Source organism: Silene latifolia, chromosome 6, assembly GCF_048544455.1.
Source record: "Silene latifolia isolate original U9 population chromosome 6, ASM4854445v1, whole genome shotgun sequence".
In the NCBI taxonomy this organism is placed as follows: domain Eukaryota; kingdom Viridiplantae; phylum Streptophyta; class Magnoliopsida; order Caryophyllales; family Caryophyllaceae; genus Silene; species Silene latifolia.
The window spans coordinates 75144176-75158836 of NC_133531.1; the positions used below are offsets into that span (position 1 = coordinate 75144176).

General features: G+C 37.4%; 1 long non-coding RNA gene across 1 annotated transcript in view; it reads right to left on the reverse strand.

The window, feature by feature from the left end:
- Window positions 1–769: 769 nt before the first annotated feature.
- LOC141658798 (uncharacterized) overlaps window positions 770–14661 on the reverse strand; it is a 113580-nt gene continuing 99688 nt past the window's right edge. The window contains exons 3-4 of the long non-coding RNA XR_012549434.1: window positions 2689–2798; window positions 770–969 (exon numbers count right to left, since the gene is read on the reverse strand). This is a non-coding gene — a long non-coding RNA (uncharacterized LOC141658798). The remainder of the gene's footprint in view (window positions 970–2688; window positions 2799–14661) is intronic.

A 14661-nucleotide genomic window follows, 5' to 3' on the forward strand; every position in this document is an offset into this window, starting at 1 on the left:
TTGAGGATAGAAACGGGCCTCCACTAACTCCTTGAAACGTACCTAGTCAAATCCCGGTTCAGCTGAAACGGTAGGCCCAGTCATGGACCACCACCGGTCTGCTTCTCGAACTAGAAAATGAGAAGCTAGCTTCACCTTATGTTCCTCCTTAACATCATACAACGTGAAGCTTTTCTCCAACTCCCGAAACCACCCTGTAAGAGCAGCTGGATCAATCTCTCCACCATAAGTGGGAGTGTTGATTCGGGTCAATTGGTTAGCCACCCAAGTATAGGTGCCAGGTGTACCCTCAGCAGGCGGAGGAGGAAGAGGAGCTTGTTGATTTTGTTGATTTTGGAGAATTTGAGTAAGAACTAGTAAGATAGCATCATCAATGTCTCTCCTTGGCGGAGCCATCTTACAAAAGGGAAAAATTTAATTAGTACCTAACAATTAGCAATCACAAACAGACTACCACATAAAATCCTAATTCTACCCATCCTACCCATCTCTCAAGTTTATTATTTAAAGGTCAAGTGATTCTAAATGGGGTGCACAAACGTGCATCGGGAGCAATAGGCTCTAATACCAACTGTGACACCCTTAAAATTTAGCGTTATCTAATAACTTAAAGGCGTAAATTCTACGGAAAAACTGGTAGGATATGTTTGTAAATGGTTCAACTAGATAAAACCTGCAATTTCAAAAAATTTTCTAACTAAACCATTCACAACCAATCCAACTCAAGAAATCCAATATTCCCAGAAGCGGGTGCCAAGACCCTGCAAAAGCTGATGAACTACTTTACATGCCATAGCTAAATAAGAAAGTAGAATGATACAAACCCAAAATAGAAAAAGGGAGACATATGTCCCTTCAAATAATATACAAACCAAAAGATAAAAGGGTTACTATAAGAATAGCCAAAAACTAGGTCCAAGGTTCCTTGCTCACTAGCTCGTCTGTGACCCCCAACAAAGCATCAACAACCTGTCAATCGCATTTTATACAAACACGAAAGCCACAATTCAGTGGGGAGTAACTTCGAGTCCTCCCAGCCACGAATCGTCAAAATTAATGTAACATGTAATGTAACATGTAAACAATTTGATAAACCATTTACTTATCATGTATTCTAACAAATGACCCCTAAACTGACCAAACTAAACTATCATGTGAATCATATAACAAATAGTAATCCAAACTTTATCAATCAGAACCGGCTTACATCTCACCTATTACAGTTCATAAAATCACCATACAAGAAAGGGCAATATATCAAAGACAGGCATAAGTTCTTAGCACGGTCAATAGTCACTTTGTAACTCGAGTCTATACCACGAGGTAGGGAAGGTAATCGAACCGGTATCTTGGCTCAGCGGTTAATATTAATAAAACATGGCCAAGAGACAACACAAACCTAGCCTAAAATCTGCGCAGACCTAGACATGCGGATACACACCACCGCACCCAAGACCCACAACTTTTTTTTAAAACAAAGTGAAGTGAGTACCCTAAAGAGTCCACCAAAGGGTTGGCTAGTACTTAAGCTGACCACTTACTATCAAAATAAGTAACTGAGGTCATGCCCCAACTTGGATATAAATCCACTAGTCAGGAACACAAAGGCTATCAAGCAGTGAACATATACTCGTCAAAGACTATAAAGACTAATCTATGATGAAGGCCGAAATACTCACCTAGGACCTAGTCCCAGCTAGTCCCAGCTTGAATACTTTAGCCCACACCACACAAGACTCACCACACCAGTCAAGTAAGACACCCACTTAACCATAAGAGGGCAATAAGTCCTACTTACCAACATAAATTCTAATATTCTATCATGTGAAAGGCTATATAAATGTCTAATCAGCAGATAAACCAACAGAATCCTCAATACAAATTTCCAATTCTAACAATATTAACCAAATTAAAGGTTTTGGGGAATCTAGGTCCGTTTTTACAATATAAAAAGCTACTTAAATCAACTAATTACACATGTGAGATAAAAATGTAATGAATGGCCTAAAATAAGAAAAAGGCCGACTATCTAATTCATTCAAAATTTCATCCAACCGAATTTTTACCCGCAACCCCAGCCCTGCGACAGGTACGGGTTAAATTGCGGCTGACCAATCACTCAATTGACTGACATCGAATCAGTCAAAGGGACTAAGGCTCAGTTTCCGGCACAATCAACAAAGCATTACAATTATCGCTATACAATTCATTCTGAGCCTATTATTTACAATTTCATTTTGTAAACTATCCTAACATGTGATAACTATTAATATAAGCATAGTTTTACCCTTAACATAATTTTTATTACTAATATGATTCAATTCCTAAAGTGTACTCATACTAACTATGTCATTAATAAACCCGAAATGACGAATTTTACATGGAAATCAAAACAAGCAACGGACCGACCCAAGCCGTGGCTAGCCGTGGGCTCGCCACGGGCTCGCTACCACGCCCCACCCTTACTCCTCTTATTTTTTTCCATTTTTGCTCAGTATAAGACCGTCTGAAACATAATTAACTGTCCCCAATACTAATTTGTTAACTAAAACTAATAAAAATACATGGATTAAACATGCATGCAATCAATTTAACATGTGAAATTACCTAACTAATTAAAAATCACAAAACATACAAAAACAACACAGCATGTGACGATCTTTCGTCGAGTAACTCGAAATATGTTACCTTAAGCTAGAAAAAAGAGCAATTAGCACCTCAAACCCAAATCCTAACTAGCAACTATCCGCTATCTTCGATAATATACGAGTCCCCAAACTCGTCTTCCAATTCTTCACCTAAATAAACCATAAAAACACAAAGATAAGTATATAAATACCGAAAATACCGAATTTTACCCAAAATTCGTCTTAAACAACTTCAAGAAAACTGAAATTAAATTATACCCAGCTGTAGATCGTGACGAGAGGATTCCGGAAAGGTAAATTTCGTGAAAAACCGATAAGAAATGAAGGAGTTGTGTCGATTTTAGCTTGGAATTTGTGAAAATGGTGATTTGTGTCTTATTTGATGAAGATAGAAGAAGAAGATAGAGGAAAATCAGAAAAAAAAAAAGAAAGGAAGGGGGCTGGTCCGCGGGAAAGGGAAGAGGAAAGGAGAAGAGAGGGATTTTTAGTCGGGATTTTTACGAGTCGGGTTTGACCCGTTTCGATAATAATTAAAACCGTAGGTCAAACGCAAATTCCGTCAAGACCAAAGTTCTTAAACACGAGATTACAATTAAATTGAGTATTCATACGACCCATTTCCAAATTCGTTTACCCAACGTTCAAAAGAATTGTCATTTTCCCCCGATACGCCCTTATTTCGAAATAAAAGATTTTACACGGTTTAAACTATTTTTAAACATCTCGAAACTATCAAAATAAATACTTTTCTTCAAAATATAATAAAATTATATTTCTTTGAATTATTTTTACTTTAAATACTTAAATATCACTTTTATTTGATTAATAAATTATTTCCGAAATATATTAACGGTCCAAAACTACGGGGCGTTACATTTTATGTTGCATAAATTATTTTAAAAAATGTCCTATCAGTTTAATTATAATGTGCATTATGTTTTGTCATAATGTGCATGTAATTATTACGTTATGCATATAATCTTAAATATGATGTCATTATAGATTTTTAACGGTTACTTTTACCTGTTTTTGTGTTGAAAAGATACAATTATTCACAATAACTAAAATATACATTGCATTATATATAAAAGAACATGTTTTACTAAGTTGCATAGGTAAAAAGAAATAATTCAAATAAATACGTAAATTAGATTCAAAATACAACTTATATTATTTCAAAATGTACATTGTATTATATATAAAAGAACATGTTCCATCAATTAAATTATAGTACCCGTAATAATTAATCTCAAAGGCAGTAATTTTAATTTAATTAAATAAAAAAGTGAAACATACTACTGTTCATTGAAGTGAAATGTCCTATCGGTTTAATTGTAATGCCCATTATGTATATTCATATGCATGTAATCTTGACCTTAGCATGTACTGATACCAATATACTCCCTCCTATTCACCATTTTCTTCCCTATTTCCTTAAACGGATTATTCACGTTTTCTTCCCTATTTCCTTTTTTGGTTTGATTTGTGTGGTCCAAATTCAATAACATGTGGGGTAGTGTGTTTTGTGTGGTCCAAATTCAATTTCTTATTTCTTGTGCAAAAAGGAAAGGGGAAGAAAATGGTGAATAGGAGGGAGTAGCATTAGTCAATAGGTTGAAATGATAGTTAAATAATGCACGTTTTCTTAAAAAAAATTAACTTACATAAGCCAAAAAAAATTCAATTAAATATATAAATGAGATTTAAAATGGACATTATATTATTTGAAAATGTACATTATATTATTTACTAAAAAAAGATGTAACATCAATTAAATTTTAGTACATCTAATTAATTCAGTAACATAGGGAACTAAAAACGTTGATTAATTACTTATTAAGATTATGATGTGACTGTTGATCTTTGATAGTTTTTAGAATTTCTTTTTGTGGTGAAACGACACAACTGTTCCAATAATTATTTAATTCTACACATCTAATCCATTGTATAGATACAGGAGTAGAACACCGATTTTACATACAATCCTTGTTTCTTACTCATTTTCAATAACCAACATCTTTAAACACTGCAATAAAATACTTTGATCTTCAATAATAAAAACACCTCTTTCTGTTTGCAAAACACCATACTACAAAAATGAAGATGACAAAAGTAAGTTCATCAATGAATATATTAGTTGGAAAAAAGGCCGGTTTACTTGTAACCGGATTAATAATTCTGGTCATCATCCCATTGAGATGAATGTACCGTCACCAACAGTCACTCCCATTTCTCCAAAATGTAAACTCGCTTTCTGTTATCTTTGATAAATTGGAGAAGCTGGAGAAAACAAATATGGCCGAGTTTGTAAAGCCTGGTCTTCTTGGTTCCTTATAGGAACCAACAAAACAAAAGTTGAAATAGATTATGAGCGACAATTGGTTGCAGAATATAATAACAGAGTACTTATGTTCACAAAAAATGGCGGATTGTTGGAAAAATACTGTCTTTGCAAACGTTATTCATCTAAAAAGGAAAAAATTGTGCATCATAAATGACAAGAAGAAGAAGAAGAAGAAGAAGAAGAAGAAGAAGAAGAAGAAGAAAAAGATTATAGTTTGTATGAGGATAAAAAAAGGGAAAAAGAAAAAAAGAACCTAGAGAGCGATAGTGTGACACCCCCATACTCCAAGTGCCTTGATACGTGCATTTTATATAGTCTTTTTAGCCTATTTCATGCACGTATTTCTATGCTTTTATCGTGGTTTTATGCTACGAAATGCCCCGTATATGCTACTTTGGTGTATTTTGTCCTAATTGCAGGAATGAACCCAAAAGGAGTGAAATCAAGCCATTTGCCGTCCGTTTTGCATGCATTTGGAGGAAGAGTAGATTTGGAGCGGGAATTATAGCTGTCTTGGGATGCGTGAAGCTATTTCGGGAGCTAAAAGGACAAGTCAAAGTCAAACTAACGTGAATTATGAGCTGCTGAAGTCAAGATCCACTCGATCGAGTGCTTTTCTAGTCGATCGAGTGGTTTAGGATTCAATAACCAGTCGATCGAGTAGTTTATTCATTCGATCGACCAGTTCTTTTTATGCCTACGGGCTGGGCTTTTTAGGTTTAATTCCGTCATTAGGTTTAGCTAATCCTATTTTCTTATAAATAGGAAGTCAGTATGTCATTATAAACTCTCTCTCTGATTCTCTTCTCTTCTCCCTTTACTCGGCTACTGTACACTGCTACTTTGTTCTTAATTTCCGGATCAATAATTCAGTATTAATTCTTTCTCTTTCTTTTCTTCTTAATTATTGTTTATGTTTATTGTTCTTCCTTTATTTCTCGTCTTCCCTTTATTTATGTCTAGCTAATCCCGTAGTATGTTAGGATTAGGGAAGCCGTGGTAGCATGTTTTAATTGACTTGAGTAGATTAGCCTTGCGATAAGAATTGTATTAGGCAATTTAATTGTTATCCGGTCGAATGAATGCATGCAGGAGACCAATAAATTTAGTTAACCCCGACCTGGATCGAAAGATTGGAAGGGAAGGCTTGCTTAATTACAATAGGGTATTGTAGTGAGGACGAAAGTTAAGCTATTTACGCTCTAGGGCGGTTTAAGGACCGAAAGGTGACGACCATAGCTCTTCTTATCAGTAGTCTAATCACCTCAGTATTCCCGATAATATAGTTGCCACGATGAACCGACTCCTAGCATACTCTCTTCTCCTCTGTTAACTTCTTGCGTTTATTCCTCTCTTACCTTTTTGTTAGTTTAGTTCAATTTAAAGAATCAAAACCCCATTTCTGTGACACCCTGACAGACCGAATTAACCAGATAGATAGCAACTTAGCCTCCCCGTGGAGATCGACCCTACTTACCGCTGACTTCTGTTAGTAGTAACTTAGGTATTTTATTTTTGGTACGAAACGACAGTATCATGCCTTACCAGGACCACTTAAGGTATAAGAACGTCACCATCTCGGCTACCCGAGGCAATGATAATCAAATGACAATGAAGAAACATAATTTAAATAACAATATCGTTTAAATTGATTACATGATTAAAACAAAAACTGTTAAACTGAAATACAAGATTCTCAGACGGTCTACTACTAAAACTATCAAAGCTATAAAACATCGTCTGACACAGCGGAAAACTTCTAACTGCCATGTGATGACTCATCCCAGCTATCCCATACGCGCGTCATATCATACCGCCAATAATCGCCACCACCCCGAATGGATCACCACCGTTTTTTTAAAACATTTAAACGGGTCGACTAATTACACGATACAAACCAACATGAAGCAAATACCAAGCACTCAATCAACACATCAATCACCGCCTCCATCATCAATCTCCACACAATCGACTACACACTAAAGTGTGTAGCCCCGCCAGTACCCATCGCAACAGTACTCCACACCGCCGATGGGGGACCGCAGCCGTTCCCACCTAAGCCCCGCTCATTTCATCGAGTGATAAACCCATGTTCCTTAATGTGCACATCCCTCCCGTGGCGGGTTCCACATGAGGCGAATCAAAGGCGTGAAGCCACTCCCGCAAGTGACTCCACTCAGCCAGGGACGCACCCCGAAGAACACAGACAGATAAACAGTAACCATAACACAAAATCAACAACCGTCTGAAACAATCAACAATGTGAAATCACAACCGTCTGAATCAATCAACGATATGAAATTACAACCGTCTGAATCAATCAACAATCACTAACTACAACACAATCACCACACACATCATCTAACTAATACTGAGTAGGGAAACCCTACCTGGAATGCAATCACTATTCAGACGATCTAGCAGCTGTCTCAAAATCTTTCTTCGATGAACCCTTCTCCTATACACATATTCATACAATCACTATCACAACAATATAATCATAAAACCCCCAATTCCCAAATTAGGGTTTAACCAAAACTACCAAATGCTGTAAAAACTGATACGTAAGACTTACCCCTGACGCAAGGATCACAATGATATCAAGAACGAATAAAACCGACTCCTCTAGCTCCGGGATTTGTCAATAAAGCGGAAGAACAAGGCAACGTAGGATGAATTCTCTCTTTATCAGAAGATTAGGTTTGCAAAAGTGTTTAGGAAGATGATGAAAAGTTATTAAATATTAATCCGCCTTATTAACAAAACCCGTCAAATATCACCCAAAGACCGACCAACTAGATCGAGTAAGTCTCGTACTCGATCGAGTGCCACTTACTCGATCGAGTGCCAAGGCTACTCGATCGATCACCCTACAGGCAGACTACTGTTTCGTTACTCAAACATACTTACTCGACAGAGGAAGCCCGCTCGATAGAGTACCCAAAGACTCGTAAAACCGTAGTATTACAGTCTTCCCTCCTTAAAAAAAAACTTCGCCCCCGAAGTTCAACCCATACATAAAAACAAACCTACAACTTGATTAAGACACAACAACGCAACTAAGAACTCAAAACAAAACCCCACCCTATAACACATGAACTCTTAACACTAACTCCACCAACTATACTTACCTCCACAACATGTCTCACGATATCGTATCAACTATATTATATCTCTCTCAACACTAACTCCATACACTACTGCTAGCTCCGTAACATATCATCCACTAGAAAATCCAATATCAAACTACTCATAACATCAAACAGAATGTTACATTCTACCACCCTTAAAAGGAACTTCGTCCTCGAAGTTTACTCACACTCATAACATCATCATCCAACTGTCAACACTATTGAAATATTCTCTCATTCCTAAACATCGAACTACTACAAGCACGGTCATGACCTTTAATAAAATCAAAACAAATATCCGTCCTTTATGCTACACCAACACTCTACTTCCAATTATACTACCATATGCACAACCATCAAAATCTCTTTTATCGCATCCTACTCCTCTTAAGATAAATGTTACGTCCTCGTAACTCACTAATACCAAATCCTAGCTATATCTTCTCATTATCCCCATCACCACCGCATGTCAAAGATAACCACCTATAATCTAAACACTCGCCATGCATAAATCTAAGGCTCTCTTACTTAAACAATTCTCATACTTCAATTCACTCGTCACACCACCTAACCTATACCTCAAAATCTTTAGCTTAACCAAAACTTCAATTGTTCCCTATTACCGCCAAAACGACATAATCCTCTATACATGCACCTATTTCCATACTCATAACTCACGATCCACAATTACTACATACACTCACACTAGATCCTCAAGTTCTTTTCTTTCATTACCGCAAAACTCATACATAACTTAACTTGACACTAATTCCCAACACCCTACACTCACTGTCTCAACGAAAGATTATGAACCACATGCAGCTTTCAGATCATTACCACACTTGCCATGACTATGTGCACCTATGCCTCATCTACAACAAGATCAAATGTACTGTAACAACTTCTGACAACTGTGTCCCATCAACAGAATATCACTATACCATGACAACAACGGAAACATATACAACTCTCTTTCATATCATACGCTACCCTCATTCCCAAACTGGTAAGAAACATCAACAAACAAAACAACAGTGTACATGTTCAACCAAAACTCACAAGGAACAGCATCAAACAAAACAACAATCTATGTTTAACTGGTATGTACTTTCGAAAACTCGTATCATAATCATCTCGCCTTCTCCACCACAACCGGTGACGGCATCGCAACACCGCCACCAACAAAATGAGCACCGCAATGAGAAAACACCCGTATCACAACACGAAGTACCGTGCCCGGATTACCACCCGAGGCACAATAACCACATCGATAGCCATCACAACTTACACAATCCCATAAACACTGACTCGGAAATAACTTTTCGGACAAGAAAACTTACTCAAATCCACTTTACTAAATCACAACGCAACAAATTATATGAATAAATGGATAAGCACCTCATGAACATCATCCCTACCATTTCACGGAATACACATGTATTATAAATACACATACAATTATAACTAACCATGCCAGATCAATCGAACTATTACCTTTTTTTAAACATTATTCCATTAGGTTACCGTATCCAACATATATTACAGAACATTCAGATAACAACTTTATGTCTATCACACCATACCACTTATCGTGAGGTCGGAACCTCACACAAACGTTTAGACACATCATAGACCCATAATCACATCCAACTAGTCAATCCTGATCACGTAAGTTACCATCTGATAAAGGTTACCTCTCGCCTGAGCTTAACTCGTATGCCCCTCATAACACATCTTTTCATTCGCATAACCAGCACCTTCTGCCATACATAACTATACAGCTAACACTCATTACGAGAAACCGCCTCCTAAGACTACGTCTTATACTTCCTCACAACCATACATAACAATTCGGTCTCTATAAAATTAACCTCTTTAGAATTGCCATCTTTCCTATTTATCATCACCCTTAACCACTAGTGACAACACCTCCACACTACCACCGTTCGTACATCAAACTTCTTACACTCATCTCTAAACATCACAGTTTCTTTCCTATCTTTGGTTATCATCCCAAATAACGAACATCAAATACATCAACAAAAACATCTCAACACTATTTCCAATTCCATCCTTAATTGTATCGTCACCCGACTCACTACCAAGATCTCATATCGTGCAAATTCTTTACCCAACTTTTACTTTACTTAATTCCTCGAAACTCATGATTATCATGTCGTCCTGGAACTCCTATATAACTGTTAACTCAAATCCTTATGATAGTATCATACATCTCGACGATTCCTTACTTTTATATCACATAACTCCGGTGAACATTTCTTAGTTTTACTCCCCTCATTCTTTTCTTTTTAAACTCGACAAAAGCAATTAACCATTCAACTCCTTATTACCTCTTACCTAACTCCTCAATGCTCCGGTTACCTTCTCATTACTCCAAAACTCATATCTCATTATTTAATATCGATATCATCTAACTCTTTCTTACCATAAATATTCTCTTATTATGCTATCACTCACCCTTGCCACCAATCCATCCATAGAATCAACGTTTACTTGTTCAAACAATTGCATCTCCCTTTTTACATCTCTAGAAATCAAAATTCATTTTATACCGTTAATTGCCCAAGGAAATCACACATTGGTTTCACCTCTTGATAACACAGATTCCCAAACTCACTCACTATCTGCAAATCCACGTCGCGACATGTCTCCATTAAGTTCACTATATACCACTCTTCTCGATTCCTCTAAAACGACCTTTCACTACATATATTCTTAACCCACACGATTCCTAACCATCTCCCTCCATAATTTCTTACACATCTCAAGTTGCCACCATCCACATCCTTCATTTCAATCTTTTCATTCTCACGTTCCATAAACTTACATTATCCCTTGCCCACATTCAGTTACTTTTACATTACTCAACACACAATCATATCACTCATCTCATTTCAAAAAACATGCTTCATGCCTTAATAAACCTTACCAATCTTTCTCTTCTTTTTCCACTACCTACTACAATTACATATAACTCATGTCCTCCCACCGAACTCATACTCACCATAGATGTCACTCCTTACGTCATAAGATTGTGTAACTTACGCATCAGGACCAATACATACGTAAAACAATGCATAACGAAGTAAAATAACACATTTGAATCAAACATAATTTGCAACGAAGTGAAAAGATAGGCATATGACCCAAAACAGGGGTCACTAGATCGAGTACAGGCCACTCGATCGAGTAAGTGACTTACTCGATCGAGTAAGTGAAAGTCAGAAGCACGTAAAACAAATTACCAGGGCTACTCGATCGAGTAAGGGATACTCGATCGAGTACCAAGGTGCACTCGATCGAGTGAGGGCCACTCGCTCGAGTACCCTACGCATTTCTCAGCACTGTCCAGTTTTCGTAAAACGGTCATAACTCACTCGTTTCTTGGTCGTTTTGGGCGTGTGACTTATCGTTAGAATCGTAAAAGAATAAGCTATAACCTGCAATTGGAATCACATTAAAATAATTTATGCATCTCAAGTTATAACAGTTTAAAGCAACCTCTCTATAATCGAAAACACAACTACTTGATTTTACTTCCAAACAACTTAAACGACAACAAGGTAAACAAAAACAACTCGATGCTCATAAAACCAGTATCCCTAACCACATGTTACTATCTTCAAAAACCAAGCAACAACATCCATTATGCACATGCATCATTCAATTTACCAAGCATGTATTACCTACATGTTTTTATTCTATAACTTTACGTAAACAAAGTCACAAATATATAACATCAAGTCTCCTATTCACATGTTACTAGCATAACAACATTATAAAATCTCTTTCATCATACAACATGCTTTATCAAAAATCATATTATCATGCAACAATTATCATCTTTTTCCACCAATTATTCATGCTCTTACTCAAACTTTCAGCTATATAAACTCGTACAACACTACTAACAACATATATGTATACATAACTCTATGTAAAACTCAAATCAAACAAATTTTGTTTCTGTATTTCTATAATTCCATATCGTAAAACAACTATCATACTTTCAATCAACAATATATAACATCACCTCATTATCATCTTTCTCTACACATTCTCCATTCTCCACATACATACATCAACCAATTTATACCACACTTTGCTACAAAGATACACAATTCACAAGATAAACACATAGTGATCCCGACTCATATCCCATGGTGACCGGTTCAAAATTGTAGGGCGAGTTCGCGACTTTAGGACGTCTCCCAAGTCTTTGCATTAGCTCCTACAACTTTTACCCCGGGTTCATTTTAATTAGACTCCCTAGGTTCATTAAATTCATTGGTTACAGGTTTCAGGATCGTCGCTCTGATACCACTTTGTGACACCCCCATACTCCAAGTGCCTTACCAGGACCACTTAATGTATCAGAATGTCACCATCTCGGTTACCCGAGGCAATGATAATCAAATGACAATGAAGAAACATAATTTAAACAATAATATAGTTTAAAGTGATTACATGATCAAAACCAAAACTGTTAAACTGAAATACAAGATTCTCGGATTTGCCTCATCGCTAAAACTATCAAAGCTATAAAACATCGTCGACACAAATGGAAGACTTCTAATCGCCACGTGATGACTTATCCCAGCTATCCCATACACGCCATATCATACCTGCTCAATAACTGCTCACCACCCCCGAATGGATCACCACAATTTTTTTAAAACATTTAAACGGGGTCAGTACTAAGTACACGATACAAACCAACATGAAGCAAATACCAAGCAGCTCAATCAACACATCAATCCCCAGTCTTCATCATCAATCTCCACACAACTGACTACAAACTAAAGTGTGTAGCCCTGCCAGAGTACCCATCGCAACAAGTACTCCACACCGCCAGTGGAGGACCGCAGCCGTTCCCACCTAAGTCCCGCTCATCTCATCGAGCGATAAACCCATGTTCCTTAATGTGCACATCCCTCCTGTGGCGGGTTCCACAGGAGGCGAATCAAGGGCGTGAAGCCACTCCCGCAAGTGACTCCACTCAGCTAGGGACGCACCCCCGAAGAACACAGACAGATAAACAGTAACCACAACACAAAATCAATAACCGTATGAAACAATCAACAATGTGAAATCACAACCGTCTGAATCAATCAACAATATGAAATTACAACAGTATGAATCAATCAACAATCACTAACTACAACACAATCACCACACACATCATCTAACTAATACTGAGTAGGGAAACCCTACCTGGAATGCAATCATTATTCAGACGATCTAGCAGCTGTCTCAAAATCTTTCTTCTATGAACCCTCCGCCTATACACATATTCATACAATCACTATCACAATAATATAATCATAAAACCCCCAATTCCCAAATTAGGGTTTAACCAAAACTACTTAAATGCTGTAAAAAATGATACGTAAGACTTACCCCTGACGCAAGGATCACAATGATATCAAGAACGAATAAAACCGACTCCTCTTGCTCCGGGATTTTTCAATAAAGCCGAAGAACAAGGCAACGTAGGATGAATTCTCTCTTTATCAGAAGATTAGGTTTGCAAAAGTGTTTAGGAAGATGACGAAACGTTATTAAATATTAATCCGCCTTATTAACAAAACCCGTCAAATATCACCCAAAGACCGACCTACTCGATCGAGTAAGTCTCGTACTCGATCGAGTGCCACTTACTCGATCGAGTGCCAAGGCTACTCAATCGAGTACCCTACAGGCAGACTACTGTTTCGTTACTCAAACATACTTACTCGACAGAGTAAGCCCCACTCGATAGAGTACCCAAAGACTCGTAAAACCGTAGTATTACAGATAGCCATGCACGCATAGAATAGTACGTGCCGCCATTGATTTCTGTGTCTATGGCCAGAAAATCAATTCAGCAGAGACAACGTAAGATGACATTGAGAGGGAGGAGTATCCCTGCCACGACTAATGTGGAGAGTTTGGAAGAAAATGGTGAGGAAAGCTCGGGATCAATAAACCCTAGTAATGTAAGAACTGGTCCTGATGTTGAAGATGAAGGAAAGACAAGGAGTATTCATGATGTTATAGGTATACTAGAATTGGCAGTGGAGACGGATAATGAGTCAGAAGAAGAGGACATAAGTGAAAGTGAGAATGAGGATGAGACTGCAGAACAGGGCAATGCTAGCCAGGAGGAAGTTCCTGAAACAGAGTCTGTAGAGATGTTGCAAATTGAACAGGATGATGTTGAAGAGGAGATTGAATATTGGAAGCAGGCCGTAATATGCTTTATCTTAGGGGTCAATCCACCATGGGAGGTAGTTGAGGACTTCATAAGATGAATATGGACAAAGTTTAACATCGACAAAATCTCATCCATGCCTAATGGAGTGTTCCTGGTTCGGTTTAAGACGATGGAAATGAAGGAAAAGGTCCTTGCTTCTGGATATTATCTCTTTCATAATAAGCCTATGATTGTTAAGTCATGGGAAAGGGATTTGGAGATGAAAAATAAGGATGTGAAATGTGTGCCTGCGTGGATTAGACTGCACAATTTGCCTCTGAA